The sequence below is a fragment of the Lissotriton helveticus genome, chromosome 5_1 (genome assembly GCF_964261635.1).
Source record: "Lissotriton helveticus chromosome 5_1, aLisHel1.1, whole genome shotgun sequence".
Lineage (NCBI taxonomy): Eukaryota > Metazoa > Chordata > Amphibia > Caudata > Salamandridae > Lissotriton > Lissotriton helveticus.
The window spans coordinates 1,129,717,923-1,129,745,848 of NC_136065.1; the positions used below are offsets into that span (position 1 = coordinate 1,129,717,923).

Genomic DNA, 27,926 nt, shown 5'->3' on the forward strand with positions numbered 1-27,926 from the left:
GCTGACACTGCCCTGCTCCAGTATGTCGATGATCTACTGATCACAGCCCGTTCTGAACGTGACTGCGAACGAGCGTCACTTACAGTTCTGTATTTCCTAGCCGAGATGGGGCACAAGGTGTCCCCTTCGAAGCTCCAGTTCTGTGTCCAGCAAGTGATCTATTTAGGCCACTTACTGGTCAAGTGGGGTAGGCAGTTGACACCAGACCGTATCCAGTTAATAGCGAGTCTTCCACAGCCCAAGACACAGAAGGAGGTACGTGCTTTTATCGGCCTTACTTCTTACTGCAGACAATGGATTCCTCAGTATGCATTTCTGGCAAAACCGCTGATACAGTTAACGACACAGGAGGCAGCCGTATCGACTGTCCTCCCTTGGACATCTGAACATACACTTAGTTTTAATGAATTAAAGAAAGCTTTATGCCAAGCTCCTGTTCTAGCTACACCGAACTACAGTAAGCCTTTTACACTTTTTGTCACAGAACGTGAAGGTACAGCATTATCTGTTCTCACACAAGATCAAGCCGGACAGTACAAGCCTTGTGCTTATTTTTCGAGCACATTAGATCCAGTAGCCCAGGCTTTGCCTGCGTGCCTCAAGTCAGTTGCAGCCACAGCTCTAGCAATCAGACAAAGTGATTCCATAGTGTTAGGACATTCCCTGACAGTACAAGTTCCACACTCCGTGGAAGTTCTTTTAAACCGAACACAGACTCAGCACTTGACAATTGCACGTTTAACAGGTTATGAACTGACACTGTTCCAGCCACACATAGAAATCAGACGCTGCAACGTTTTAAATCCCGCTACTCTGTTACCGTCAGTTACTTCAAATCCTGCCACACATGACTGTGTGGAAGTTGTTAACACTATGACTAAGCCAAGACAAGACCTGACAGACATTGCATTACCTAATCCCGACCTGACACTTTATGTGGATGGTTCATGTATGAGAACTAGTACAGGAGATCTAGTAGCCGCGTATGCAGTGACTACTGACACCGACGTTATTGAAACACACCGTATTGACATCCTGTCTGCTCAAGCAGCAGAGCTAGTTGCTCTGACCCAAGCCTGCATACGTGCCAAGAACCTGAAAGTAAACATATATACAGATTCACGTTACGCATTCGGAGTTGTACACGACTTCGGAGTGCTCTGGCAGGAGAGAGGTTTCATGACTTCTCATGGAACCAAGATTCAGCATGGTCTCCTCATTCAAGCTCTGTTGGATGCAATACATTTACCGACAGCTATTGCTATCATGAAGTGCAAGGCACATACGAAAGTTACTGACATCATTTCCCAAGGTAACGATCTAGCAGATCGAACAGCCAAGCTTACAGCTCAGACTCCAGACATTCCAGTTAACAAGACACAGACATGCATTCCAGAACAGACTACTTGTATGACAGTTAAGGACCCTACACAAGATGTCATAGACATACAGTTACATGCTACTCCTGAAGAAATAAAGAAATGGTCCGAACAAGGAGGGGTCCAGACAGATCAGGGATGGGTGACGAAGGGAAAAGCCACATGGTTTCTCCCCGACTCTATGGTTCAAGTCATTATCAATACCGCACATAGTCCAGCACACCTAGGAGAAAAAGCCATGTTAGACAGTATACAGAACCTTTGGTTCAACAAGCACTTACGAGCTGCAGCCAAGCAGAAAGTCCGTACTTGTATGATATGTTGTCAGTTCAATCCAGGTCAAGTGTCCCGGTGGAACAAGGTGGATTCCAGCCCCCTGACCACCCTTTTGAAGTCCTCCAGATGGATTATATTCAAATGGAGCGATGTCGAGGTTTCAAGTATGTCCTTGTAGTTGTATGCGCTTTGTCCAGGTGGACAGAAGCATATCCAGTTCCAGATTACACAGCCGCGACCACTGCCAAGCAGCTGGTTCGTGAATTCTTCCCCCGTTATGGACTCCCTAGGGTCGTGTATTCTGATAACGGCCAGCCATTCTCACCTGAGTTGATGAAACACGTTTCCCTCTTGTTAGGGTACCAGTGGAAGTTCCATTGTGTACGCCATCCTGAAGCAGCCGGTCTCGTAGAGAGACATAATCAGACCCTGAAAATACGTATTGCCAAGATATGTCAAGAGAAAGGTGTAGACTGGCTAGTTGCCCTGCCAGTTGCTCTATTCTTTATGCGCATGGTCGCACACTCCAGATCAGGTCTGTCTCCTTATGAGGTCGTATTCGGCCGCCCCCCAAACATGTGGGGTACACCTAGACCCCGCAGTATTACAGATGTTTCCAGTAATATGTTGACAGATTACCTAGCTTCCTTGATGTCTGCCCTACACTCTTGTCGTTCACAGGTTGCCGCTGCATTTCCAGACAATACCGAGGTGAAACCGCATGAAATCGTTCCAGGAAGCCTCGTATTAGTCAGGAATTTTGATCGTTCAAGTCCGCTGGAGCCTCGCTGGAAGGAGCCGAGACTAGTCCTTCTGACCACCCGTACGGCCGTGAAGTTGGAAGGCCGCAAGGGTTGGGTCCATCTGTCGCATGTCAAGAAATTTCATGAACTCCGTGATAAAACTTTTGCCAAGAACCTTTCCAAAGACTGTTCCATTACTAGAGACTGCCTGAAACCAGACACTAAACCAGACAGTATTCTCAATCCAGAACTAAAAGTTCCTCTGTTCGAGAAAACTCCGCAGCAGGAGTATAAATTAAAGCTCCGGTCTAGTAAAATAAGTCAGCCAGTTTAATTGTCTAAGTCCCCCTCGGGTGAAACGGTTAGACAGGTATCTGACATGTATGAGATAGACCCCCATAGTGAGAGAGTTAGTCAAAACTCTATCAGATGTATCGTTTTTCTAAGTTTCTTATTATTTCTAAGTTTGATGGTTACCTGCACAAGTTATGCATTGCATTTATGTTTTCCAATTTCTCATGTAAATAAGTTTTCTAATGCTACAGTAGAGCACACATTTAGTGATCTGCCTCCTCACGAGCTATCCTATCGTCTTGCTATGCGTAATAATACATTCATCCGAATGTTACACTATTCACACCAGACCAGCAATGCCACAAATTGTTGGGTGTGTGGTCGACTCCCCCCTTTCCAGACACCGAAGGGAGTTCTGCCACTCTTTCCTTATCCGTTTTCACATAATGGTTCGTGTGGAGCATGGTCCACGTTAACGTCATCCTCCAATGATATGTCCCTTCTGAATAGAACATGTTTTCCAGACAAGCAAGGTCTCCCCCATAGAACAGGGTTAGATCTAGAAAATGAAGTTTACAATTTAGGTAATTATTCTTCGAATTTCATGGTCCTGAATGTTCAGTCTGATACTACTCCAGATTTGCCTGCTATTTCAGTACTACCAGTCAAAGGCGAATTATGTGTCAGAAAGAATGGTTCCGCACATGTAGGACATAGTGATTGTACTACTACTGTCGAGTACAGTGACAGTGGGAAATCTATTTTCAAAGCCTCACGTCATTCTTATTTTGTTTGTGGTCAGACCGCATATGTTCGTCTGCCCCTCGATTGGGATGGAACCTGTTACATTGCCTTCCTACTGCCACCAGTTTTTCTAGCCCCATCTGATTATCATAGAAACACACATCTAGTACACGTCAGACATAAAAGGGAGATTGAGTCCCCAATTGTCGATCAAACTGAAACTACTCTAGAACAGTATCAAGACTTCAATAAAGGTTTCTTCTTCTTTATAGGACCTATCCAGAATAGTAAGTTAATACGTAGACTAACCAGAACCCTTGAAGCAGTAGTGAATGAGACTACTTCTGCTCTAAGTAACTTAACCGAAGAGCAATCTGCTATGAGATTTGTCGTGCTCCAAAATCGTCTCGTTCTTGACGTCATACTGGCCGATAGAGGAGGAGCATGTAGAGTCATCGGATCTAGTTGCTGCATTTTCATTCCTAATACCGCGCCGTCTGTTTATTCAGCTATAACCAGACTTCATAAAATTGCCCATCAGTTACACCAGAATCCAGGCACCTGGACATGGTCCGGTTGGCTCTGGGATATCATATCTGCTTGGGGATGGAAAGTATTGTCATTCCTAGGTATTGCAGTAACGATCATATTCAGTTGCTGCCTCTGTATACAATGTGGCCCTGCGATTTGCGGCATTTGTGCTACCTCTTGTATTCCTAGTCCTAAGTCCCGTTCCAAGACAATTCGAGACGAGCAAATGATGCTGTATGAAATGATAGATGGTATCATGAATATAGATGTTTCCTGATGGAAACGTAGGGCACAAGGAGGGAATGTGGAAAAGTAAATTTTGCCATGTCATATGTGCCTACGTGTTCCCCATGTTATGTCATATGTGCATGATCGATATGCATGTATTCCCCTCTGATCGATTAAAGACGCAATTACAGTTGTGTCCATCTCTAGTATGCCAGTTTCCAGTTTTCGTGAATATAACGAATATCAGGCCTATGTAAAGCTACGTTGCCACGTTTTACAGTGTGCACGTTAATTCATTGAATTGTCCCCGTTTCTAGGCCTCAAAAGGGCCCGGACTCAGATTCAGCTCCTGTCTCCTGAACACTCTCCAAGGAGCGATACAGCCCCCACCTGTATCCCTGACCCTTCACTTACTTTCATGCCTCGCAGTGCCCGGCTCGGCCTGGCTCTGCCTCCCAGTCTGCCAAGAGTATGTTATGTTTCTAGTTATCAGTTCAGCCCTCCTTCTCTGCATTCCTAAGCTACTGAATCGCATCAATAGTTTCCGTCATGGTCTAGCCTTTATGTCTCCATGTAAGAGAAATACTGTATTCATATTCATAGAATATTCCTAGCACACGTACTACATGTAGAATAATGCATGCACCAGTCTTAATGTCTGTTAGCCTTTACCCTGATAACTTTTGGATTCTATCAACATGTACTATAAACACCAGATACTAGATATGCCTAGGTACATGTCGCTCTGACACTCCAGACTTTCGTCTCCTCTTCTAGCGCAGAAGTCATAGCCCCCAGTTCTCCCTAGTAACACGTCATTGTCAGTTTGCGCGCACCACTAGGTTAGAGGTCCCAGCTGCTCAGGTAGCCCCCTCCATGTTTCCGCCCCTTTTATGACATATTCTGTTACGTTTGCATCACATGTCTATGTATACGCCCTGTACACACCTCTTGTTACACCCACTTTATGCCTTATCTTTCGCGACTGCTACAAACTCCGCCTACTGCTACGCCTACTGTACTGAATACAATGTATTTTGTTTAACTATAAATATTGTGCACTGTTATTAAAGTTTGCTAGCCATTCCCAGATCCTGCCCCGGCAGCTGCCGGGCCCTGCCATCCCATCCCCGTACAGGCTGTCCTGTTCCAGTCCTTTATGCTTAATTAAAGCCTGTCAACTCTCGCTACCTCGTATCTTGACTCTTATTTATTGAGCTATCTGTTTATATTGTATCCAGTCAAAAATAGAACCGGTAATTAATTATTTATTTACCACAGACTCTCCGGAAGGGGAACTTCTGATAGGAGGGGACTTCAATGTGACGATAGATGGTAATCTGGACAGATACCCTGTGAGGGCGCACGCGCCTGGCATGTCTCGCCTTCAGGGTTTTCTGGAGGCACTTGGACTTACTGATGTGTGGAGATGGCACCACCCTACAACACGGCACTACACCTTCCACTCAGGGGCACATAACAGCCTATCTAGAATAGGAGTCACCTTCGTAGAGGCAGCAGACGAAAGCTATACATGCCCTTGAACAATTCAAAGAAGGGTTTTCAGCTTTGATCTTCCCTCCATGCCAGTCAGATTTCACTTTGGTGGTGCAAGACTCACAATGATGCAACTGCGCTATGTAGGCTGCCTACCAAGAATCACAACAGTAGACTCTTCAGGCCTATTTGATTCAGCGTATAATAATAATTTCTGATCAAACATCAGCGGTAAATTAATTATTAAGATTGCTGAGCAATGGTCCAACTTGGGTGGGATCCGCTCAGCGAAATTGGTGAAGCTGGGAAAGAACTGTAGTCAGGCTTGCCCTTGGTGTGTATATGCACACCTGGAATGCCAAACGGTGTAAGTTAAAATGCCTTGCCAGACTCTTTCAATGGAAAAGAGAAAAAAATAAAATATAATGAAGGCAATAAATAGGGGAGAAGAGCTAAAAGAGGACCATAGACAATGGAGGGGAGAACCAAGCAATGTCTGGGGAGCAAAGAAATAAAGTATAGGAGGTTTAGATACAATCTATCCAAACTAAACCCCTAATCAGAAAGTAACAGGAACATTTTCTGAGTCAGCTTTGTCCAGGTTCACCAATGACCTTAAAGAAACAAACATATCAGGACAGAGACACCCAGGGTGTCAGAATATAGAATACACTGCAACATTATCTCAGAAGCAAAGCTGCAGGAAAACAAAACTTTTCATTTTTAATCTGGCCTCCTACTGATGGTTTGCTGACCTCATGGACAGCAAATGGCAAATACTTGACAGGCGATCAATCCTGTTATTTGGCTTGATTTTGCCTTTTGGGGTTATGAAGGGTGGCAAACACTCTCAGGGAAAGAGAAAATGTGCAAATTCATATGCCCAAAAGGTGCCTTGCTCAGAACACCACACGTGTAACGGCAGGACCCCTTTAGAAGATTGTGGTGCAGAGGAAAAAAAGAGCACATCTGGAAAAACGGAAAGGAAGAAACCCACAACCATGGGCATTAAGAAGAAAAACAGAGCCATCACCTCCACAATAATGAGGTGTGTGTGTACTCGCAATGTTATATAGGGTAAGCTCAATTAAAACCTTTCCCTCTTGTAGTCTTGACCCATGGAAAAGGAATTAGGTGGTTTAATAACAGGTAATGGAAAATTATACGAGTAGATTTGTACGTCAAAAGGCCGTACGCAGGTGGCTGTTTGAAGGGGGTCTCTCAGTGTTAACTTTTAGGATCTTTCCCATATAAGCAAAGAATTGCCCTCGTCTAACCTCCCCGTTTACATTCAAGCAGGAAGGGCTGGTCAGTCTGCATCTTTTCCTTGGTGTGCCACTGTGTTTTGAGACGCTGACCCAGTGTGGCTATGGAGAAAAAAAGACTATGGAGTGGGTAACTCCATCTTTTGCTGTGTTGGGTGCACTGGATGAACGCTTGCTCCATATTTTGCTAGTCAGAAAGGGGGGACATCAGCATGCCGCAACGAATCTCCCCAGATTGGTTGAGGAGGAACTCTTGATTTTCAATGTCATTCGTATCATGGTCTCAAATGAATAGAACGTACTGTTTTTATGTACAGCAACACAGAGAAACTTTGAAAGCAAGAGGCTGTTACCCAATTGCTCCATCACACTACAGTCAACTGTCTCATGGACAATCATTCTAATCGAAGAAGCTGTCACATATGCCAATGTTGGATGCTGTGGTGCAGCAAATGTGCAGAAGCACTGGGGGCATAGTGTGTGAGGTAGACAAGTTGGATTCCTATCATAACTTTCCATGTTCTTCGCTCATTGGATATGCAACTTAAAACAGAGTAGTTAAAAAGCAACCAAGAGGGCACTTTCCAAAAACAAAACAATATCAGCATAAAACATTAACAAAAACATGAATTTGCCTTCATTATACACAGCCTGGCTCTATAAACGAATGAATAACACCTTAGATCCAGGTATATAGGGAAAGCAAGCAGCTTCTGCTAATGAATTTGCACTTATTTTGAAAATAAGCTATGATACAATTACAAGAAAACACTAGAAGTAAGAAATCAATACTTGTTTCTGTATTTAAATCTTTTTGTAGCGCCTCACCGTCCGTTTCCTCTTCTGCACGTTCTCAGAGTCTTCAATCCTTGAATGCAGGAGCACATTCACGTTCTGCCCTTTACCCCTTCACAGCATATTCATCAGCATCTTCGAACAAGTGAGAGAGATAGTAGTGGTAAGCTGTTGGACTTTACACTTCAATTAACCTTTTCCTGCTTTATCGACTGCAATTCGGGCATGCTGAGCAGGACAGGTTCCCCTAAGACAAGAGCGTGCTGTTCCAAAGGTCTAATCTGTGGACTTTGCACATACATTTCCTCTGCCTTTCTTTTAAGGTATTTTCACCATGCATGTTAGGTTTATCTATAATAAACGATATCTTGTTATGGAAAATATTTTCCAGAGCCCTCTAAAAAGCACACAGCTATATTTCCCTTGCATCATACCTTTTCAAGGATTATTTTCCATACTCAAACAGTACAATGATTACTATAAGCCTGTGTGAATTTTATTATGCAATTAGAAGACAACCTTATATTTTATTAATAGAAAAAAGCAAAAAGACGTGAAAAAAACAGAATTTGTGTAGCCATTTTGTGGTTAGGTGATTGGAATGCTTAACACATCACAAGGATACTTGACGTACTTGAAGACCACAATTTGCATCCTTTCAGAATGTCCTTTAGAGGACTGTTTTAACTTAGAAATGTAGAGTACGTTAAATATAATCTCTTGGAAGCAGCTGTTAATGCTATGGCGTTATATAGCACTTTCACCAATGATGAGACCTAACAGTTGAATCAGGAAGCCAGTAATTCAAAAGATAGGAGCTTCAGCCCACAGTTATCTATAGTTACTTCATCCACCGCTTACCACAGTGATTCTAGCTCCTATCCAACACTGATCACAACCCGCTACCGGGAACAGTTCGTAAGTTGGAAACAACTCAATTTGAGCAGGTTAACTGGAGAGACACTCATATGACCGACACAGAGATTTGAGAAACAGCTTCTAGTCATGAAAAAACATGCACGAGGGCGTGGCTTGCAGCCGAGCAAGACGGCTGCTGCTTAGGAGAGTTCCGAGGGCACGGTAGACTCCTGCATTAATCCGTCACATAATCCGGACAATGATTGTACCCTAAAGACTGACACGGATGTCGGAGTGCAGGAGGAGCCTGGGGATCCGACTCCGGTGCTAATCCGTTGTGCGGAAATGCAGGCCCGGAGCGAAGACTAAAGCGGCCTGACGGCTCTTCTGCAGCCGGGGAGTCGATTTGAAGGTGAGCCCGCTGGTGGGACTGCGGCGCGGAGAACATCGCAGGACACGGCAGCAAGGGGGCCCTGGAGACTGTGTCGCTGGCGGAGGCTGGTCCCTGCTTCTGCCCGCAGGTGCGCCGGAGTAGTGTGCGCCGCCCCTCCTCCCCCTGGGGCCTGAGTTTGGCGACCTCCGGAGCTGCGACGTGCCTAACACGCCCCACAGACGACGGCAGCAGAAGTGATCCTGCGCCGCGGTCGGGTCCGGTGCCTGCGGTGGGGTGGGGACGGCCCGCTGGGACGGGCGGGCCCGATCTGGACACCATCTGACGCATCGGAGGCCCCGTGGAGCATGAGGGAGGTGTGCGGCCTACACACGCAAGTGAAGCCGGGTCCTCGATTGCAGTGAGACCCAGTAGCAGGATTGAGATCAGGGGCGAAAGGCGCCCGATAGTGCAGTAACACCTGACCGAGAGCGGGGCACAAGCAGGAGGCTCATGGGCCTGAGGGGCGTCTGGTACAGCCCCCCACCATTTGGCAGGCAGGTGCCCTCGGGGTGCATAAGGAGACCTGTGGGCTCCAGCAACAGTGGAGCCCAAATACATGCACCGGCAGAGGCGGAGCTCGCGGACTATACAATATTAGGGGCGAGCTGCAGGAGAAGGCACACCAAGAATCACCGGCTGGTGACACCCGCGAATTGGGAAGGTGAATCCGTGTAGTGCAGGATACAGGGGTATTGCGTGGGAGACCCCCGATGGCCCTACATCGCAAATTAGTGCAGTGGGAAATCCGAAATGCCGTGCGGGGCAGGCGGTCTCATGGCGGCCAGTACCGGATAGCGTGGAGTCATCTGGGCGAGGATGGAGGGCAGGGGCCCACGCACGAGGACCACCCAGTCCAAACTGGACAAATTCGTCTAGGGAAAGGAATTCCCTCCGCTGCCTGACCGTGAGGACCCTGGAGAGGAAGGTGCACACAAGGTAACATTGGAAGACATAATGACCGCCCTCACCAGTGTACAATCGATGGTGGGAGCGATATCAGCGGATGTCTCCTTCCTCCGAGGGGACTTTAAAAAAATGATGGCCAGGGTCATGGAAGTCGAGCAAGTGACGAAATCTCTGTCGAAAGATACTACGGCTCTGATATGAAACTGCGTGGAGGCAGAGAACAAGCTCATGGCATCAAAGCTGGATGACCAAGAAGGGCGTTCCCGGCGCAACAATGTCAGAATTACGGGAATTCCTGAAAGCGAAGAGAACCCAGCCAAGGACTTATATGTAGAGGACCTCATAAAATCTAGACTCCAACCCAGGGGACTATCAACCTTTTTCTCAGTTGAGAGGGCCCACAGGGTGCCGGGGGTAAGCCCAAACCCGGGCCCCCCCCTAGACCTGTACTGGCCCGCATCTTTAATTTCAGGGATAGAGATGCTATATTGCAAACAGCAAGGGTGGCTCCGCAGCTACATATCCAGAATTCAGTTGTGTCATTCTTCCCGGACTATACAGCGGCGGTCTCCAAGCGCCGCAAGAGTTTCATGGAGGTCAAGAAAGAACTGAGAGCCAGGGAACTGCCACACTCAATGCTATTCCCGGCGAGACTACGTGTGGTGGCATATGGGAAAACATGGTTTTTCAACACACCAGAGGAGGCACATGACTGGACCGAGGGATGGCATCAGGTGAGAGAACCCAAGCAGTCGGAGAGAAACCAGCGACGTTGCGGGATGACTGGAGACCCCGGGGACCGTGGCCAGCAGCAAGAGGAAGAACACCTGCACCAGATGAGACCGAAGAGTGAGACTGAGCGAGAACGCTGGACTCTGCGACTGGGTGATGTGTGGGGGCACACAAACGGACTTACCTGCACAAAGATCTGAACCATACTCTATGTAAAAGCTGGCTTTGGGGTGGGGAAGGACTACGATCGTCCTTGGACCTCTCACCTCCTACACGCAAGTACTTTTTCGGGGTTTGGGACGGAGCACTCTGCAAAGTTGGGGAGGCGGGCAGTTCTGAGTCCGTCTGGCAGGGAGGGGGGTTGGGGGATGGGACAGTTTACATGGTTCTGTGCGTTATTGGTTTTGGTTCTTAGCGGCGATTTCAGGATTGTAGCATTCCCACACATTGGCCGACGTATTCAGTTCTCAAGTACCTCCGTATCTCCTCCCAAGCATTTTACTAGGCATGGCAACACAAACCCCTGCTGATCCCGACTCGGAGTCATACCCCAAGACCCAAGTGACCCCCCTGTCATTGCTCATGTGGAATGGGCACAGCCTGGGGGACAAAATAAAGAGGGGCCTGGTTCTATAAAGTTTGAAGCGCTGCGCCCCAACGGTAGCCCTGCTGCAAGAAACGCACCTCACTGGTAACGCATGTAAAGCGATGGACAGGTGGGGGTATAAAATGATAGTGCACTCCGAGTTTTCTTCTGGTTCCAGAGGAGTTGGCATTCTGGTGAAAAAACAATCCCCATTTATAGTGCATAAAACAAAAACAGATGATCAAGGCCGATTTGCGGCCCTACTGGGTCAGTGGGAGGGACGGTCTGTCAATATAGTATCAGTATACATTCCTCCCGCACTACAAGCAATAGCGCTCCCAGCCCTTAGCGAATTCTTAAGTGACTTGTGGAAAAGTAAATTTTGCCATGTCATATGTGCCTACGTGTTCCCCATGTTATGTCATATGTGCATGATCGATATGCATGTATTCCCCTCTGATCGATTAAAGACGCAATTACAGTTGTGTCCATCTCTAGTATGGAGGTGTGGGTCACGCACTCCTCTCTGTATATAAGGTCAACTGGTTGTGGTGTGCTTCAAAGATATCACCCCCTGACAAAGAAGGTGTGGAAATCACTAATGGGTTAGTGACACCTAGGATAGGTGTCAACTCTTCGAGCACAACCTAAATGAAACAAGCAAGTTTCTTTGGAAAGTTCTTCTATGATCACCAGAAATTCATTAAACCAAAATTGTGTTCATCTTCTTCATCATGTTTAATTCACATGAATCTTTTTTTCAATAATCATGAAGTTCCTTTAACATAACAATCCACGTTCATTGTATGTATGACGATTTCATTTCCCTTCCCAATGCATTTCGGACACCCGGTCCTTCATCAGGGGAATCCTAAAAGAACAGTAACGATATCATCTAAGTATGATCCACCGAGTAACAATGAATACAAAAATATGCTGCCTTAACTATGAAAGTAACTACTGAAAAATAACAAAATGTGAACCTCACGTGCATAAATATTAAAAGCACCCAAAATGTGTGTTGCCCGAAAGATCAGCGTAAGTTTATCACAACTAAAACGAACATCCTATCGTTATTGTATGGGTATGAACCAACCAAGACAAACCGAACGTTGCGAAGGCCAGGTGATATAAAGGTGTACTTAATCTCCGTGAGCTAGTAGTCACAAACCCATTATCTGCCCGTATAACACCGTGGGTAACACAAAGCGCATAACGTGACTGATGAAAACTTACAGAAAAGGTGAAGCAAGATCGCGTGTCCTGCTCGATACGCCCTTCGCCATCAAGTGTAAAACCCGGCGTGCAATACATACGGAAGTAGATTAGAGGAAGACAGTGCGCATAGAGAGAGGACTGCGGTTATGGCGGCCATGTTGAAGTGGTGACAAGAACCCAAATGTACGAATAGGAGTTATACATACATATGTATGAACAATATCACAGAATGAAATATATAAAAAGCTACAATGCGATTAAGCGCCAAATGAAGCATCACATATGACTAAAAATAATGTGAATTAATAAAAAGGGAGAAAAAAGTGCAACAATACACAATAATACTCGAACATAAAGGCCAGCATCAAAACATGTGCAGAAACAGTACAAATCAACTCTACAGATAACACTGAAATTCCATCCGATCATTGAGACCGGATGGTTTCATAGACTGAAGAAATCTAATCCAATGATTTTCACGCTGCAAGAGAAAGTTATTATTGTCTCTGTCGTCTCGCTTTTTGACCACTTCTACTGCAGCGAACCGCAGCTGGCTGATGTTGTGTCTGCAATCCTTAAAATGTAGAGCCAGGTTGGACTTCATATTAGCTGTTCTTATGTTGCTCTTATGTTCATTGATTCTTACTTTCAATTTGCGAGTGGTTTTGCCAGTATATAGCAACCCACACGGGCATTTGATGATGTACACCACGCGTGAAAATCATTGGATTAGATTTCTTCAGTCTATGAAACCATCCGGTCTCAATGATCGGATGGAATTTCAGTGTATGTATTGCACGCCGGGTTTTACACTTGATGGCGAAGGGCGTATCGAGCAGGACACGCGATCTTGCTTCACCTTTTCTGTAAGTTTTCATCAGTCACGTTATGCGCTTTGTGTTACCCACGGTGTTATACGGGCAGATAATGGGTTTGTGACTACTAGCTCACGGAGATTAAGTACACCTTTATATCACCTGGCCTTCGCAACGTTCGGTTTGTCTTGGTTGGTTCATACCCATACAATAACGATAGGATGTTCGTTTTAGTTGTGATAAACTTACGCTGATCTTTCGGGCAACACACATTTTGGGTGCTTTTAATATTTATGCACGTGAGGTTCACATTTTGTTATTTTTCAGTAGTTACTTTCATAGTTAAGGCAGCATATTTTTGTATTCATTGTTACTCGGTGGATCATACTTAGATGATATCGTTACTGTTCTTTTAGGATTCCCCTGATGAAGGACCGGGTGTCCGAAATGCATTGGGAAGGGAAATGAAATCGTCATACATACAATGAACGTGGATTGTTATGTTAAAGGAACTTCATGATTATTGAAAAAAAGATTCATGTGAATTAAACATGATGAAGAAGATGAACACAATTTTGGTTTAATGAATTTCTGGTGATCATAGAAGAACTTTCCAAAGAAACTTGCTTGTTTCATTTAGGTTGTGCTCGAAGAGTTGACACCTATCCTAGGTGTCACTAACCCATTAGTCCATCTCTAGTATGCCAGTTTCCAGTTTTCGTGAATGTAGGAAGGTAGATCCCTGACTATGGTTGCCCCCAACTTTTTGCCTGGTGTTTTGCTGGTTTTCTGACTTAGTTGACCTGGGGCCCTGCTATTCAGGACCCCAGGCCTACTGCTCTCTCTGTAAAATGGATTCCATGTACCTTAGGTACATATCTAATTGGATACTGAGTCACCTTATCAGTCCCTGTACAGTGTACCTTAGGTACCCAGGGCATAGGTGTACCCAGGGCCTACCAGGGGCTGCAGCATGTATTATGCCACCCCTGGCTGGCCATCCAAATCTGACACAACTGGCTGCTTGACAGCTGGAGCAAGGTGGTGTAATCACCCTTTGCTTTAGATATAGTATACCTATATCTAACCCTAAAAATGGACACACAGATCTCCTATCAGTCACTCCTATGGCAGGCCTTGACAATCCTGAAGGCAGAGTGCTTGGAATCGTGTGAGATAGTGCTCTGGCATGAGCTGAGCCTGTCTGCGGCTTTCGGGATCCATCCCTTAGCCGTTTCCATGATATCGCATACCATATACTCTTAAGTGCATTATAATCCTCGCGGTTATATGGCAACTCTGGTATCGCTTTATCAAAACATGTCGAGTAAGGTGTCATACGAATTGGAATACTAACCCCTCGCCAATTCTGGCGACGGGGTTAGCATTCCACCCTTCTAGAGGGACACGACATGTATGTAACCTGTAACCCCGGTTAAAGTCAGACAGAGCCTTAGCATCCACAAAATGGATGCTGCCACCGAGACACAAGTCTGCCCTCCTGCTGCTGGGAGTCCTCCCAGAGCAGGAGGCAAGGACAAAGGGTTTCCTGCCAGGGGCGGTGCCAGCACCGTCCCAGACAGGGTTTTGTGTATTCTAGGTAGGCAGGGCTTTAGAGGAAGGTGACTGCAAGTGGCACCCCGGTGCTCACTGTGCATAGACCGGCTGAAACCAGTTCCAGGGGCACTCCAGCCCCTGGCCTGGGGAAAGCCCGCCAAAGGAGAGGGGTGTAACCACCCCCCTCCTAGTCCCACCCATAGGGCAGGACTTAGTCGCGTGCCAGCCCCCTTTCCCAAGATAAAGGTAGGACCTGGCCCCCTTCCAAATCAGATCATCTTTGAATCCTGAAACTACTTTCCACGAAAGGAACTCAAGACTTCTTCCTAAGATTTCTCCCTTGTGACTAAGGAGTAGTCACCCTGCATCCGCAGGCACCATCTTAAGAACACTGCGGTCTGCTGCAAGTCTCTCCTCCGGATCAAGACTGCCCAGCTCGACGAGAACCGGCTTCCCTGGCACCTCTGACCTCTACCTGCATCATCAGTCACGCTGAGATTCGTGGGTGTGACGAGACCTCGAGGGACCGGCCATCTTCAAGACTGCACGACTTCTTTCCAGCAAGCCCGCCGAGTAATTTCCTGGTGAGTGCTTTGGGGTCCGAGAAGCCCCGACCCTGAGCAGCTCCAGCACCGAAGTGCAGCCTCCCAGCATCTCCACGATCTGCGTGGGGCCCTTCTGCTTTTTGCTGCTCACCGCGTTGTTTGGCTACTAGCCCGCTGGCTTGTGGCCTTCTGAACGACGCCCGACGACATTTCTGCTGCTGGTCTGGTTGCTCCAGGCTTGCCCTTGCTCCCTTCCAAAAAAGGAGCACCCCGGACCCTCCTGGTCCACTCAAGACGCCATTTTGAGTCCACCGCGTGGGCTTGAACTAGCCAAGGCTTGTTGCCCAATCCTGGGTAACTTCGACGCCGACAGCTTCATCCATCGTGGGACAGCTCGCCTCTCCATCCTGGTCGCCGACAACGCCTCCTGGTCCGTGAGATCTGCAGAGCCAGCGTCGCCCACTCACCTAGTCGAGGTGACTTCGCCCGGTGCCATCCTGGTGCCCACTTAATCACTGGCTAGTGATTCAAGAACTTGGTCCCCTCTGCTTTCAGGTTTCTTCTTCCTTGATCCAGGCTTGGATCCATCGAACTTTCCTTCACTGGTCGCCTGCCAGCAACTTCCTTCTTCCAGGCTCCTGGTCCGGCAACGAGATCCCCGACGTCTTTTCAGACCTATGCAGCTGCAGCCCCTGGGCTAGGTAACTTCGGCACTTCGGTGTCCCAGCATAGCCTCACTATCCTAGGGTCAGGATCCACTGTCGTTTTCTTCCTACCAGGTCGGGTTCGCCCGTGAACACTAACTTTGCCTTTACTAGCTTCCATAGACTTTGTCCCGCATCCCGCGTGAGAGTGCACACTCTGCACCCGAGTCCCCTAGGCCTCCTAGAAGTAATCTAACGATTCTATAGTCAAGTCCTAGCGATTCCAAAGCCTATTAGTACTGTACTTACCTGCTAGTAATTTCGCATTCCACTTTTAGAATATATGGTTTTTCGTGCCCCTCGGGCATTTGTGTATAACGTGCTAACTTAAGTATTTTCGTAAGAGTTTTGTTGTGTGCCTAGCACCCTGTCCTCATAAAGAGTACAGGGTTGTTGTGATTCTAATAAATACACTGTTTATTTTCATAACACTTGTGTGGTGTCCTTTCACTGGGTGTTCAAGGGGTAATGTGATGGTAAAACAGCTGGCTTAACACGCCCTCTAGAGTCTTAGCCTTAGACTGCTCGTATCCATGCTACTAGGATAGCTGGTCTATAAGGTTGACTTACAACCAATCATCAATAAGGGTTGTTTGGACTGATATATAGTGATCACTAGAATAGTGAACACTGCACATCAGGCCAACTTCTCACATTGGTGAGCAGCGGTTGGGATTTGAGCTTGCTGTTGTTTTACCACACATGCCCTAAGAATATCTTGTGAAAGATCACATAAGTACTAAAGGTACATATAACTTAGCTTAGAATACTCTGAGTTCTACTGAACCAGCTGGTGTAGCTCCTAGGGCCTAGCACACCCTAAACTACAACTCTAGCAAGGGATCAGTAGGCAAACATATAGTGTAGGTAAGTGCACCACTTACACCTCACTAGAAAAGCATGTCTACCCAGGGAGATTCTACTGAGACTCCCCTGGTCAGTGTTGACCCTCCACAGGTCACTTCAAGATATGCAGCTCTCAGTTTCCAGGAGATGAGACAAATCTGTGTCTCCAGAAAACTGAAGCAGGGGTCTAACCCCACCATTCCCTTTCTGATAGGTCTCTTAGAGACATATGATGCCAGAAAGCTTTCTCAGTTACATGAGAACATGCCAGCCTTAGAGGGGACCTCTGGGGATCCAGACCTCCCCAACACTGCTACTGCAGTTGAGGAGGAGGAGGATCAGGAGGAACTCTCTGGGGATGAGGTAGACAAAGGTCTTGAGGTAGTCAGAAGGCTAACCAGGACCAACTTAGACTTACTTGGGCTAGGATCTGGGGGACCCCCAGTACTAACCCGAAGTGGGCCTAACCTTGGAGTTAGGAGAGATAGATCTCTTTCTAGGGACTCCAATAGATCTCTGCACTCTAATGCCTCTTCTCAGGGGAGAAGGAATCCTCCACAGAGGAGATTTACTTCCCCTCAGAGAAAAGAGCATGAAGCTAGAATGAGACAAGCTGAACTGAGGATTGAAAGGGAAGAACTTGCCCTGGCCAAAGAGAAGCTTGCCTTTGCTAGAGAGCAGCAGATGAGTGGGCTAGCTCCCACTGGTGGCAGCAATCTCCCAAGAGATAGAGAGAAGGGTTTAGATACTAAACACCTGACTAAAATAGTGCCCCCCTTTAAGCAAGGGGATGATATCCAGAAATGGATGGCTGCTCTGGAGAGGGCCTGCACTGTGCAGTGCATTCCCCAGAGTCAGTGGGCAGCTATATTGTGGCTCTCCTTTGATGGTAAAGGTAGAGATAAGCTCCTCACTACAAGAGTAGAGGATGCTAACAATTACCAGGTCCTGAAAAATGCACTGGTTGATGGGTTTGGCTTAACCACTGAGCAGTACAGGTTGCTGTTCAGGGATACCCAGAAAACTCAGTCTCAGGACTGGTCTGACTTTGTTGATTGTGCCACTAAGGCTTTGGAAGGCTGGCTACTGGGTAGCAAGGTTACTGACTTCACAGGATTGTATAATCTTATTATGAGAGAGCAAGTCTTAAATAATTGTCAGAACCAGTTATTACACCAGCACCTGGTAGACTCTGATCTGACCTCTCCACAAGAATTGGGTAAGAGGGCAGACAAATGGGTCAGAACCAGGATTAGGCCCAAGAACCAAGGTGGTGACCAGAAAAAGGAATCAACCAAGCCTCAAGAGAAGGGTGGGAATAAATCTACAGATCAAACCACATCAGGGCCCCAAAAATCCTCTGAGGGGGGTGGGTCCCAGAATCCTTCCAACAACCAGAAGAAACCTTATTGTTATCCCTGTAAACAGGTGGGTCACTTAAAAACTGACAGCAGTTGCCCAAAGAATAACAATAAGGAAAACATACCCCCAAGTAACATTCCCAAACCTCCTGTTACTACTGGTAGTAATCCCCCAGGTGGTGGGAGTGCCCCCAAGAATTTGGGTGCATTTACTTTGGGAGTTCCTGGGGACTCTGGCCTAACCAGGTCCCCAAACTTAGATACTCTTGTCTGTGAGACTGGCATGGGGTTTGCCAACTTCACAACTTGTCCCAACACTTTGGGCAAGTACAGACAGGAGCCCCTCATCAATGGTATAAAAGTTGAGGCCTATAGAGATACAGGGGCTAGCATCACTATGGTGACTGAGAGCCTAGTCCCCTCAAGGCAACTTTTACCTGGTGCCACATACCAGGTGACCAATATTGATGGAGTACAGAGAGATCATCCCATGGCAGTGGTCAATCTCAGCTGGGGAGGTGTCACTGGCCACAAGAGAGTGGCAGTGTCACCAAACTTGCCTGTAGATTGCCTACTGGGGAATGATTTAGAGCTCTCAGCCTGGGCTGAAGTTGAGCAAGAAACCCATTCTAAAATGGTAAATACCCATGGTAAGGTTAGTGGGGCAGTGATAGCCACAGCCCCAGTCCAAGATGTCCTCCCTGAACAGGTCAGGAGGGTTGTGCCAGTCACAACCCAATCTCAGACAACTTCCTTCCCAGAACAGGTTGTCAAGGCTGTGATGGTCACAGCCCACACCCAAACTGAGCCCCCTCCTGGAAAGGTTGGGAGAGTTGTGATGGCCACAGCTCAAACTCAGACAGATAATAGTGTTGTGAAGCCTGAAACTATGGATCACTCCACTCAGACAGAGAGCATTGAGGAGGAAGAGAAATCTCCCTCCCACCAGACTTTAGGAAAGGGTCAGCCTCCTCAGGGAACTGATCTGACCCCTTGTGAAGAAACTGCCACAGAGGTAGTCAGGCCTAGCCTGGCAGAACCCCTGATGTCAGTGGACCCTTCCAAGGTGGGACCCAGTCTGGAGCAGGTAACCTGCCCCTCTCTACCCTGCCTCAGTCAGCCCAGGGCTGTAGAGGTCAGGGAGGCCAGTGTTGGACCCCAAAGGGCCCCCTGTCCAAAAGAATCCCCCAATCGGCAGATTAAGGGCACTGAAGCTAGCAGTCCTAGCCAAGTGAAAATAAAACAAACTCCTGAGGGATCCCCCTTAAATTTAGTTAGGGACCCCCCACAGATGGACACTGTTGGGCACAGCCAGACCTGGGACCTAAGGGCCCCAAACCTGACCTGTCCCTCCAGTAAGCCAAACAGAGGGACCCAACCTCCAGCTGTAGGTAGCCAGAGGTTGACCCTGAGAGCCCAAAACAACTCAGTCTTGGAAAGAAAGGCCTCTATGGTGGAAAATGATTGGAGGAAGCTGAGCCCAAAATTAGTGGAGCCTCACTTCAGTACTCCATTTCAGCACCAGCCTTTTCCTTTGCCAAAACACACCACAGGTAGAGATTCCCTATGGTGGAGACCCTCAGATACCCTTAGGGTGAGGGATTGCTTAGTGGACCATGAGATAGGGGGTAACCATGCCAGTGCTGGTACTTCCTTATATGGCCACTCAGGCAATATAGGCTTACCTGGCAAGGATAGCCTTATCTCCTTTCGTTTGGGGGGGGGTTATGTAGGAAGGTAGATCCCTGACTATGGTTGCCCCCAACTTTTTGCCTGGTGTTTTGCTGGTTTTCTGACTTAGTTGACCTGGGGCCCTGCTATTCAGGACCCCAGGCCTACTGCTCTCTCTGTAAAATGGATTCCATGTACCTTAGGTACATATCTAATTGGATACTGAGTCACCTTATCAGTCCCTGTACAGTGTACCTTAGGTACCCAAGGCATAGGTGTACCCAGGGCCTACCAGGGGCTGCAGCATGTATTATGCCACCCCTGGCTGGCCATCCAAATCTGACACAACTGGCTGCTTGACAGCTGGAGCAAGGTGGTGTAATCACCCTTTGCTTTAGATATAGTATACCTATATCTAACCCTAAAAATGGACACACAGATCTCCTATCAGTCACTCCTATGGCAGGCCTTGACAATCCTGAAGGCAGAGTGCTTGGAATCGTGTGAGATAGTGCTCTGGCATGAGCTGAGCCTGTCTGCGGCTTTCGGGATCCATCCCTTAGCCGTTTCCATGATATCGCATACCATATACTCTTAAGTGCATTATAATCCTCGCGGTTATATGCCAACTCTGGTATCGCTTTATCAAAACATGTCGAGTAAGGTGTCATACGAATTGGAATACTAACCCCTCGCCAATTCTGGCGACGGGGTTAGCATTCCACCCTTCTAGAGGGACATGACATGTATGTAACCTGTAACCCCGGTTAAAGTCAGACAGAGCCTTAGCATCCACAAAATGGATGCTGCCACCGAGACACAAGTCTGCCCTCCTGCTGCTGGGAGTCCTCCCAGAGCAGGAGGCAAGGACAAAGGGTTTCCTGCCAGGGGCGGTGCCAGCACCGTCCCAGACAGGGTTTTGTGTATTCTAGGTAGGCAGGGCTTTAGAGGAAGGTGACTGCAAGTGGCACCCCGGTGCTCACTGTGCATAGACCGGCTGAAACCAGTTCCAGGGGCACTCCAGCCCCTGGCCTGGGGAAAGCCCGCCAAAGGAGAGGGGTGTAACCACCCCCCTCCTAGTCCCACCCATAGGGCAGGACTTAGTCGCGTGCCAGCCCCCTTTCCCAAGATAAAGGTAGGACCTGGCCCCCTTCCAAATCAGATCATCTTTGAATCCTGAAACTACTTTCCACGAAAGGAACTCAAGACTTCTTCCTAAGATTTCTCCCTTGTGACTAAGGAGTAGTCACCCTGCATCCGCAGGCACCATCTTAAGAACACTGCGGTCTGCTGCAAGTCTCTCCTCCGGATCAAGACTGCCCAGCTCGACGAGAACCGGCTTCCCTGGCACCTCTGACCTCTACCTGCATCATCAGTCACGCTGAGATTCGTGGGTGTGACGAGACCTCGAGGGACCGGCCATCTTCAAGACTGCACGACTTCTTTCCAGCAAGCCCGCCGAGTAATTTCCTGGTGAGTGCTTTGGGGTCCGAGAAGCCCCGACCCTGAGCAGCTCCAGCACCGAAGTGCAGCCTCCCAGCATCTCCACGATCTGCGTGGGGCTCTTCTGCTTTTTGCTGCTCACCGCGTTGTTTGGCTACTAGCCCGCTGGCTTGTGGCCTTCTGAACGACGCCCGACGACATTTCTGCTGCTGGTCTGGTTGCTCCAGGCTGGCCCTTGCTCCCTTCCAAAAAAGGAGCACCCCGGACCCTCCTGGTCCACTCAAGACGCCATTTTGAGTCCACCGCGTGGGCTTGAACTAGCCAAGGCTTGTTGCCCAATCCTGGGTAACTTCGACGCCGACAGCTTCATCCATCGTGGGACAGCTCGCCTCTCCATCCTGGTCGCCGACAACGCCTCCTGGTCCGTGAGATCTGCAGAGCCAGCGTCGCCCACTCACCTAGTCGAGGTGACTTCGCCCGGTGCCATCCTGGTGCCCACTTAATCACTGGCTAGTGATTCAAGAACTTGGTCCCCTCTGCTTTCAGGTTTCTTCTTCCTTGATCCAGGCTTGGATCCATCGAACTTTCCTTCACTGGTCGCCTGCCAGCAACTTCCTTCTTCCAGGCTCCTGGTCCGGCAACGAGATCCCCGACGTCTTTTCAGACCTATGCAGCTGCAGCCCCTGGGCTAGGTAACATCGGCACTTCGGTGTCCCAGCATAGCCTCACTATCCTAGGGTCAGGATCCACTGTCGTTTTCTTCCTACCAGGTCGGGTTCGCCCGTGAACACTAACTTTGCCTTTACTAGCTTCCATAGACTTTGTCCCGCATCCCGCGTGAGAGTGCACACTCTGCACCCGAGTCCCCTAGGCCTCCTAGAAGTAATCTAACGATTCTATAGTCAAGTCCTAGCGATTCCAAAGCCTATTAGTACTGTACTTACCTGCTAGTAATTTCGCATTCCACTTTTAGAATATATGGTTTTTCGTGCCCCTCGGGCATTTGTGTATAACGTGCTAACTTAAGTATTTTCGTAAGAGTTTTGTTGTGTGCCTAGCACCCTGTCCTCATAAAGAGTACAGGGTTGTTGTGATTCTAATAAATACACTGTTTATTTTCATAACACTTGTGTGGTGTCCTTTCACTGGGTGTTCAAGGGGTAATGTGATGGTAAAACAGCTGGCTTAACACGCCCTCTAGAGTCTTAGCCTTAGACTGCTCGTATCCATGCTACTAGGATAGCTGGTCTATAAGGTTGACTTACAACCAATCATCAATAAGGGTTGTTTGGACTGATATATAGTGATCACTAGAATAGTGAACACTGCACATCAGGCCAACTTCTCACAGTGAATACAACGAATATCAGGCCTATGTAAAGCTACGTTGCCACGTTTTACAGTGTGCACGTTAATTCATTGAATTGTCCCCGTTTCTAGGCCTCAAAAGGGCCCGGACTCAGATTCAGCTCCTGTCTCCTGAACACTCTCCAAGGAGCGATACAGCCCCCACCTGTATCCCTGACCCTTCACTTACTTTCATGCCTCGCAGTGCCCGGCTCGGCCTGGCTCTGCCTCCCAGTCTGCTAAGAGTATGTTATGTTTCTAGTTATCAGTTCAGCCCTCCTTCTCTGCATTCCTAAGCTACTGAATCGCATCAATAGTTTCCGTCATGGTCTAGCCTTTATGTCTCCATGTAAGAGAAATACTGTATTCATATTCATAGAATATTCCTAGCACACGTACTACATGTAGAATAATGCATGCACCAGTCTTAATGTCTGTTAGCCTTTACCCTGATAACTTTTGGATTCTATCAACATGTACTATAAACACCAGATACTAGATATGCCTAGGTACATGTCGCTCTGACACTCCAGACTTTCGTCTCCTCTTCTAGCGCAGAAGTCATAGCCCCCAGTTCTCCCTAGTAACACGTCATTGTCAGTTTGCGCGCACCACTAGGTTAGAGGTCCCAGCTGCTCAGGTAGCCCCCTCCATGTTTCCGCCCCTTTTATGACATATTCTGTTACGTTTGCATCACATGTCTATGTATACGCCCTGTACACACCTCTTGTTACACCCACTTTATGCCTTATCTTTCGCGACTGCTACAAACTCCGCCTACTGCTACGCCTACTGTACTGAATACAATGTATTTTGTTTAACTATAAATATTGTGCACTGTTATTAAAGTTTGCTAGCCATTCCCAGATCCTGCCCCGGCAGCTGCCGGGCCCTGCCATCCCATCCCCGTACAGGCTGTCCTGTTCCAGTCCTTTATGCTTAATTAAAGCCTGTCAACTCTCGCTACCTCGTATCTTGACTCTTATTTATTGAGCTATCTGTTTATATTGTATCCAGTCAAAAATAGAACCGGTAATTAATTATTTATTTACCACATAATGGCGCCCGAATAGGGACTTGCCCTTTCCCCACGCGCCGGAGAAGCCACGCAGGCCCCCTGATCCTCTGCAGCCGTGACGGAACCATACCGTGCACGTGCAGATATTTCTGCTTCAAGTATCCCTCAGGCCCACGGAGGAGACGGAGGTTGCGGTCCAGCGTCCAGACGAGGCGGTGGAGGAACGCGGCGAGTCCCGACCAGAGCCCAAGCCGAGAGTCCAAGGTCCGAGGTATCCGGAGGCCCACCTGTAACTGAAGTCCGAAGTACGTCCGTCCGTCGTCGTCGCAGTCCAGTCCAGTCCGAGGCCTTCCGTCCTTGCTGCCCGGTGAGTACCGTTGCTGGGGTAGTATCTAGACAGGGTCAATTAATTTGTCTCTGGTCCGTGGGTTTGGGTACGCAAATCCAACACGAAGTGTCCACCTAGGTGGATGCGGGTCCTGACGTGTCTCTTTATGAGACCGGTAAGTTTCGTACTGTTTCAGCAGTGCATCTAGTCATTCCAGTAAGATCTGTTCTGTTCTCGAGAAATTCATGTGTTTCTGTTCTCAGTATTCCAGGTAGTATTTTGTCCGAACCGTTATTTTTAAATGTTATTTCATGTGTTTTCAATGTCGTGGTATGAGTGATTTGTTTTCTTAAAGTTATTATTGTGTTTATTGTGTATTGTATTGTTTCTAGACTCCAGTCTAGTCATGCCTCTGTTCTCTAAGTTACGTCAGTTAAAAACTAGAAAAGGTCTGCTCGAGGAAGCAGTTCCTGTCCCGCCTAGGGACAGTCCAGGTCATTTTATGTATCATAAGCATGGCATAAGTGCCATATTATATCTGGACTTATGGGTCGAGTATACTAAAGATCTAGAAGAGAAATATAGATGGCCTGTATCAGGTACGTGGGATGCCGAGTGCATCATGCGAGTAGAAGAAGCATTATGGAAAAAGAAATCCAGACAGTCCCAGAAAGATGCCATCGAGTTATGGCGCAAAGAATCTCACAAAAGAACAGAGAAAGAAATCAGAAAGTCAGAGTTAAGTAGAGAATCCTCAGAAAGAGCCCAAGAAAGGGAATTAATCGAAATAGGTGAACGAGTTAAAGCCGAACAGTCAGACAGACAGAGAAATGCCCTCATTAAGGGTATGTATCCTCTTCTTGCCGAGGGCTTGCCGAAAGCAACCCCGGAAGCACCATGTAATTTTCCGCCGCCATTAGTTCCGATTAAGCTACGTCACAGACCGACCGCAGCTGATATTTTTCTCTCGTCCTATTTGGACGAGACAGTCCCAGAATATGCAAATCCTGCTCCGCCAGCTCCTGTAAATAATGTAATTCCTGTTCTTCCAGCCACCGGGGCACCTGTTACAGCACCTGTTACGGTACCCCCGGTCCAGCCCATAGTACAAGTTCCCGCTACATCAGTCACTCTGCCAGCACGAAGAGTATCAGTCGACGATTCCAGTTTAGGGGCCGCGGGGGGAGGTCCTCCTGGTACCCCGCCGCCACACAAACGTGTAACGTTAGTCGAGTTACATGAACGTGCGTTACAGCGTACGCCCAAATACCAGTCCGTTGCAGATATCAGACGAGCTCTTACCGAATGCCGTTATGATCCAGTCCCAGGCGATGATAATATGGTTATATATTCATTGCGCGTAAGACGGGTGACCGAGTATTTGGACACCCTACCGAATATGAAAGAAGATCTAGACAGAATATATCGCTTCATCCGTACAGGGGACGATCCAGAAAGTATTGGCGAAATCATGTCTCTAAGGAAAGCTGAGACCCAGCTCATGCTATTAAAATTTCTAATTAATTGTTTAATAAGGGAACAAGATTGTCTGACTAAAGATCCGATCGAAATGAAAGTTCTGACAAGGTGGAGTGATAATATAGCCGAGGGTAGACACAAGACACTCAGTAGTATAGAGAGTATGTACAAGAAAATTCGTAAGGAAATAATAAGGTTACACGACAAAGGCAAAGCAGCACAAGTAAGCGAGAAAGAAAACGACTCTTCTACTGAAGAGGTAGACGACGAGAATCCTACCAGAATAGCGTATGTAGGTAGATCTAGACTTCCCGAACGACATTCACGCCTAGAACACAAGAAAGTTTTTCATCTTCCAGCACCAGAACAAGGTTCTCTGGAACAAGTATTTCAAGCTACCAATCACATTCTGAAATCGCGAATCGGTTGTAGTGAGCTTAGTACCATGCATGAACAAGAACTAGCCCGATCAGCAGTCCGATGGGTTACTGATTCTACCACTTTTCCAGACGAAATAGTGGCACAAATGTTCCTGAAACTGCCCCCAGCCGAGCAGCGACTGGTGGGTATGTATATGATCCAGCACCTCATTACACTGTATGAGGGTCAACATTCTGATCCAGGTCCGTTACATGATGTCCTGAACGAGTTACTCCAGTATAAATGGAAAGGTTTAGGTACCGATTTAATTAGTGTCATTCTAGAACAGCGCCACAAATATAGAACGTTTCTGAATCCGCATTTCGTTCACGTCTCACCTCCAGAAAGTAAACCATTCTATATAGACAGACAGCATCCGTTACGAGAAGTCCACCCAGTTAGAGGAACGGGTGGCGATCTAGAACGAGTATTTGTTTACACCCCGATCACAAAGATGGAACTCTTAGAGATGAAAAAGTTAATTCCCTGTCACGACAAAGATCCAGCAGGGTTCCATCGAGAATTAAAAGACATGCTCCGTATGGGAGAATACACGTATCCAGATATTATTAAAATGCTAAAAGTCCTGTTGCCCGCAGGGGTATATGAAAAACTCAAGGAAAAAGAATGGGAGGTGGGAGAGAAAAAGATTGATTGGACAGCTCTAGAAGCTGAAGATAATGCACGTGTACCAGGTACCGGTCTTGGAGATAAATGTAAAGAATTGCCCGAGTTATTGATTCAAGTTTTGCCAAGATTACAAACCACGAAAAAGGAAGATTGGGATGCAATCTCAGCATGTAAACAGAAACCAGACGAAGATACTAGTGATTTTTATTCTAGATTCGAGAAATGTTTTATAATTAACAGTGGTTTGAAGACAGGTAGCGAGTCTTACCCTCATCTTTTTGTTACTAAACTAGTCGAGAATTCAAGCCCACAAGTTAAAAATCGAGTTTTGAAAGTCGAAAGTACTTGGCAAGCTAATACCCCGTCACAAATGCTCCAGATGCTCCAGTATCACCAGAACAGGATCAGAGAAGAGCAAGAACACGAAAAGAGACGTATGAAAGACACGAAAATGAAAGTATTAGTTGCCCAATCTGTTCCACAAGACAGTCAGAAGAGGGGTCCGAATCAAGCCAGTCATCCTGCACCTCCCGTTAAAGGGACATGCAATTATTGTAAACAGCCAGGTCATTTTATAAACGAGTGTGCAGTTCTGAAACACAACATAGCCACTGGTAAGACTAAAGAAAGACCACGTCCGCCTAGACAAGAACAAGTCTCACAGACTTCTCAGTCACCGCAGAATGCACAACAGACAGTTCCAGCACCGCAGCCTATTGCTGCAACACAGCATGTTACACAACAGATGTACCAGTACGCACAGTCCGAGTATCCAGAGTACCAGCAGTATTCATGAAACAGCCTAGAGAGGGAGGTAGGCTTGCCTCTCATCGAGATACCTGTAGATCAAGAGGGTCCCTATGTACACAGTCAAGTATTAGGGAAAGACAGAAAGTTTTTGATTGATACAGGGGCAAGTAGGACTACTATCAGTCATGACGAGGTTCCAGGGGCTCCGCTCTCAGGCTCTAGAAATGTTTCCCTTGGATTTTCAGGAAAGCCTATTGTAAACGAGATTTCAAAACCAGTTTCTCTAGAAGTAGGTCCATTGTCCCGAACTACTGATTTGTTACTTACGAAATCATGTCCAGAAAATTTGTTAGGTATCAAGACATTAAAGGAATTAGGTGCAGTAATTTGTTGCTCCCCAGAGGGAGTTCGTTTGTTTTTAAGGGACTATAAAGGTCATTATGTATTACGTGATTTTGATCCAAGATTACGGAATGTCCCCCAGCATCTATGGGCACAAGGTCCAACTGATGTTGGTTGTATGCAAA

At 47.2% G+C, this 27,926-nt stretch overlaps 1 protein-coding gene across 1 annotated transcript in view; it reads right to left on the reverse strand.

Moving 5' to 3' along the window:
* XPNPEP1 (X-prolyl aminopeptidase 1) overlaps positions 1 to 27,926 on the reverse strand; it is a 410,780-nt gene that overhangs the window by 347,031 nt on the left and 35,823 nt on the right. The window contains exon 2 of the mRNA XM_078643742.1: positions 7,786 to 7,887. The gene's annotated coding sequence lies outside the window, so the exon portion shown is untranslated. The remainder of the gene's footprint in view (positions 1 to 7,785; positions 7,888 to 27,926) is intronic.